A 6,000-nucleotide genomic window follows, 5' to 3' on the forward strand; every position below is an offset into this window, starting at 1 on the left:
TTCTCTTTCGGTCTATTATCTATCTTTCATGCTACATTTCTGCTTTCTTTCCCTTTTGCTCTGTTCGTTTATTATTCTTCTCTTTTTCTTTTTACATTTTTCGATTTGTATTTTTATTTTACATTGTTACTTATTCTATAATTATTTTCTATCACAGTTGTGTTTCTATTTACATTTTTAATCTATTTATCTTTTTATACTCTGTTTGCTTTATTTCTTTCTATCGCCCTTTTGGCGATCTCTTTACAAAGGGATATGAATGCCTGTTTGTCATCTCCGCCTGTCAGGGAGGGTATTGTCACCTCCCTGATTTCAACGCCAGACCGGCCGTTCTCTCGAAGCCGTGCCGGAGTCCCCCGAATGCGGGACACCGGGCCACAAGGTGGATCACGGTCTGGTCTACACCCGGTTCACAGAAACACGAGGGGTCCTCCTTGAGCTTGAACCCCACGTGTACTTCAGCTCGGGTTACTACTTACTACTATTTTACTTGACTGGGAGGCTGCAAAGATCTTAGATCCCTCCGGTGAACGTTCCATGGAGTGACTAAACTCAAGGGCTCCCAAGAGGTACCTCCGCTTGGACTGTCATCGCTAATGCCCGATTGGCTTTCCGACAAGAGCACTCGAGCTGTCACCTGGCTAATATCACTACTGCCACTTCGGATAGCGTTACCGCTTGCAGAAGTTGCGGAAGAAATTCTAGCATCGCTATCTAGTATGATCGGTTGAGATGTTTTGTTTAATTTAATAAACCTTTTTAATTAGCAACGAAGCTTTTTTAAAACAACTATGTGGTTTTACACATATATAACCTAAGTTATTTGATATATTTATATATATTAATTTTGATCATTGATTTGATTTTGAAGATTTTAAATCGATTTTTAAACACTTGTATAAAGTCATTCATTTATTCCTATGTCCCCAAGATGGGACAGAGAGCGTCCACAGTACGTCGCCATCCCGAGCGGTCTTGAGCCTCGCGCTTTACTTCGCTCCACGTCATTCCAACTGCCTTCACTTCTGCAGTGATCGTCCGCCAGGTTTGCTTTGGGCGGCCACGTCTCCGCATTCCTTGAGGATTCAATTCTATTCTATTCCCTAGAATGGAATCCTGTATAAAATGATCATTCGTAAATACTAGTATGTTGTATTAATTTATTATTTTATCTGAATGCGACAGGTCAATTACTTCTGACGGTACAAAGAAAGTCTACGAGGACATATCTGTCCTCGAAGACTTTCTTTGTACCTATTTATATACCCTTCTTTGTACCTTATTCTTTGTACCTATAAATTAATAATTGTTTACTATCGTAAACAATTATTACTTTTATTATGTAGTAATACGAAAATTGAAAACGACTTTGTCTTACTAAATGATATATATATATATATATATATATATATATATATATGTATGTATATATGCATATATCTAATATTTAAAATTCTCGTGTCACAGTGTTCGAACTTGAACTCCTCTGAAACGGCTCGACCGATTTTTACCAAATTTTATATGCGTATTCAGTAGGTATGAGAATCGGCTACTATCTATTTTCCATACTCCTAAGTGATAAGGGTGGTCCACCCCTAATTTTTTTCTTATTTTTTAAACAAATTTTTTAGTTTTTATTTTATTATGATACAGCATACCAAAATACATACAAACCTAAATTTTCACCCCTCTACGATCAACCCTTATCTTACATTTGTTAATTAAAAACTTTAATTTTTTTGCAAAACAACGTTTGCGGGATCAGCTAGTATGCATATAAGTATATACGTATATAGATATTTCTGTCATCTGTCTACCTGTTCGTCAAAATGAATTCGTTTAAAAAACGTTTCAACCGAAGATACTGTGTGAGAGTTCAAGAATGAAATATGTCTCCAAGAAGAAATACTCTGCTGCCTTTATATTCTGTTCAGATTTCGGGAAGCGACGCCATGTTGAGCTTCTGCCAGATACGTGACTTGTATTCTATTTGGAAAATATTATTTTGATTCACGCCGGCTTCTCTGTTGGCTGTACCGGTGCACCGGTGTCGTCGGACGGAGCACAGGCGGATGAGAGAGAATTTGATTTTAGATCGTAATGTTTATTGTCCTGGTTAAATTTATTTTATTTATTTATTTATCGCCACAAGCGACAAGTACTATACAAAAAATACAAGATTAATATAAAAAGATGAAATTAATTTATTTAACATAGGATAACATACTTTTTACAGAACTGTTAATTTTCAAATTATCAATTTTTTTAACCTATTTCATTTTTGACTCTATTCTGCTTCGTAAGGTGTTATAATTGTGTAGAAGAAGCAGGAAGAAACTCCACAACAACACGTATTTTAATAAAGTTTAACAATACAGATTTATACATATACACTTTATTATAGCCTAAATGAAATCAAAATAATCAGGCGACATCACTGCCAAGTATTCTTGTCATTTAAATATTCGTATATTGAATAATAAGTCTTTTCCTGTCAATTTATCTTTATGAGTTTTGAATTTTGTAAATGATTGTCCTTAGTAGAAATTTATCATGTTTTGGGGTATTTTATTAACTCAAATAAAACATTATTATATTAATGCCATTTTGTTAATGACTTAACATTTAAATAGAGAGATTATTCCTATTTTTTACATATTTATTTATTCAAAACGCGTATTAAAATAAATTTATTTAAAATGCTTGTTATTCAATAAATGAATTTTTAAAAAAGAATCCTTGGCAGAGATGTTGCTTGGTTACTATGATTTAATCTAAAATGTACATGATTAAAGCGTATATGTATAAATCTGTATTGTTAAACTTTATTAAAATACGTGCTGTTGTGGAGTTTCTTACTGCTTCTTCTACACAACTATATATAACACGTTGCGAAGCAGAGTAGAGTTAAAAAATTAGTTGACTATCAGTAAGAGTTCTGTTAAAAGTTGATAATGTTGAATAAATGAATTTTATCGTTATATGTAATAGACATATAACGAACAATTTCAAGGCATATGCCTACAATTGTGTTGCCATTAGATATATATGTTGCTAGAAACAGTAATTTCAATTAGCACAATACAGCGATGTTTCAAAATTAATTAAATCGAGTAAGGGCGTCCGCTACCATGAAACTAACAAGATAATATGCCTGCCTAACGACTCAAATAATATTTAATATCGGATGAAACTTTCAAGTTCTCATTATTAAACACTTTATTAAACCGGCATTGTGAAGTATTTGCGAGTTGCAGAGTAAAAGCTGTCATTCAACACTTCTTTGAACCTCGGAATCATAAAGGCTTGGTGAAATTCAATCGGCCTTTGTGAAGAAAGTTTTAAACAACTATATAACTACAATCGAGTTTAGTGTTTTGATTAAATTGTTGTATAGTTAACTTTTCACCTCGGCTATGTTTGTATATAGCATTACCGAAATATTACATATATGAAATCTAATATATAAAGTTCTCGTGTCACGGTGTGCGTGATTGAACTCCTCCGAAATGGCTCGACCAATTTTCGTGAATCTTAGCGCGCATATCGGCCAGGGAAGAGAATCGGACAATATCTATTTCTCATCCACCTAAATGTTAAGATGACCACTCTATTTTTTCTGACATCATTTTTTAGACAATTTTTTTTATGATACAGCATACAAAAAAACATACAACCCTAAATTATCCACCCTCTACGATCAACCCTTATTTTTTATTTGTTAATTAAAAACTTTAATTTTTTTTTGCAAAACAACGTTTGCGGGATCAGTTATTAGCAGTATAAAAAATTAATCGCCAAAATGACAGGTCCTGCGTTGACCACATCCAGACGTCTTGCGAACTTGACCTTGTCATTGATCCAAATCAATTTTAACGTTTTGCCTCCTTTAATTTGGATATAACCTCAAAGAAACTAATACAAAAAATACATTCAAAAAACTTTTAAGTTAAACGGCTTTTTGATACCCTTATTGTGGTGGTTGTGGAAAAATAAATACCTAGTCCGCCATATTGGAACGGCGTCCATCTTGAATTTTAAATTTTGACATAATCATCGTATTTTACTAGTGTAGCCCTTTCATTTGATACCCATATTGAGGGGGTTAAGGAAAAATACGTAATCCGCCATTTTGTATCGGCGGCAATCTTAGATTTATAATATTATTGATTTTATTATATTGTATTGTCATCTAAATTAAATGTGTGTACCAAATTTCAGATCAATCTGACAACGGGAAGGTGCTTAAATTTCAATTTCTATTTTTGATCCAAATAAATTCCGTACGGGTCGAATTAAATAAAACCGTTTAAAAATGACTAAAGCTCTAATAAAATAAGAATAGTCTGTGACACATTGTTACGAATAGATCTAGACTGTGATAATTCACACGACACGACTGAGGAGATAAAAACAAAATTAAGAAATATCTTGAAGGCTGTACCAGAGAAAGAATATTCCGACTGTTTTGAAGACTGAAGAAAGTATTGGCAAAAGTGATTTTTATTGGACGAAAGATACCTTTGAAGGTGATGAAATTGATTTGGAAGAATAAATAAAGAATTTATATTTTATTTACAAATTCACCTTCCTTTTTGAGCACAGAATTATATAATACTGTAATTATTAACTTTTGCAGGGTATACCACAACAAACCTAGTTTTATTAGTTTGTAAATATAGTTAAATTATTAAAACTGAGCGTATTATGTTAAAGTTTTCATTTTAATTTTTCAATGCGAAACTTTATTCATTCGAAGCCACGTCAAACATTATAAATTATATTAAATCATTATAATTACACTCGCAAAGTCGCGGTAGTAGCGTGAGACTAGAAAACTTTTTACATTCTTCAAAGAAAATGGAACACTTCACAGAGCTTTGTCGGTACTCATGTACGAATTTACATATCAACAAAAGCTGTTTCACAACACAAGCTTGTTTCGTTTCAAAGGTCGTTGCTTCGCTTATTTTATATTAAGTTTGTAATTAATTTCATTTGCATAAGGCGCGAATACGTTTTTAAACAGCGTGTAAATAAATAGTTATAATAATACGTTTTATACGAGCAAATGTTTTGATGGCTTGCATTTGGTTGCTTGTTTACAAAAACATTGTCTAGAATTATGATTCTTATTCGTAAGAGGAGGACCAAAGATATAATCAAGGTAACGGAGTGCAGTGGGTGTATATCAGCTGATATAAATGAATGAATGAACAGATGGAATGGAATTTAAATCTGTCAAAAGAGATGAACGTCAAGGACCTCATCTTATGTAAATTATTTTCTGTCGTACTAGAAATGGTGATTAAAAACTTGGAATGGTGAAGTAGGGGATTAAATATACTTCGTAGGCGACCGAATCATATTTTTTACACATCGAGTCTACTAAAAAATGCTATATAGCTACCGTTGGAAAGCGAAAATGTAGGTTTGATAGTGAATTTAACAATAAACAAAATAAAGTTAAAATTCTATACAAACATGGACTTTAACAATAAACTATGAACAGATCATATACGTACAGTAATATATATGATAGAAATCTGTAGTTTCAGCCGGCGACGATAGATGGCGCTAGTCGTTCGTGAACGTATAAAAGAGGCACTGGTAGAATCGACATTGAAAAAGAAGACTTGACGACACGACATATATATTAAGGACAGCTAATATTGCTCGAGAATTGGACGTATAGAGAAGTCGAAAGAATAGGTGCTGACGCAAGCGATTTTGGTCACTTACTGAAATAATAAAGAATACAGAAATGCTAATGAAAGAAAAGAGGAGAAGATATAAGAATATTCAGCCTTGTTTACTGTACGGATGTCAGAAATGTAAATTCACAGAACAACTAGCAAATACGATGAAAATTAGCTAAAACGTAATAGATGGAAGCAAAATTCTATTAAGTTGAAAGAAAAGATCTTATAAAATTAAAGAATAATGCAAAACGAATTTCAATTTACAAACAAAGTGTAAATCGACACGAATATTAACAAA

The sequence above is a fragment of the Battus philenor genome, unplaced genomic scaffold (genome assembly GCF_028537555.1).
Source record: "Battus philenor isolate CCGP_79_NKW_IND1 unplaced genomic scaffold, ilBatPhil1.0.hap1 SCAF_19, whole genome shotgun sequence".
NCBI lineage: Eukaryota > Metazoa > Arthropoda > Insecta > Lepidoptera > Papilionidae > Battus > Battus philenor.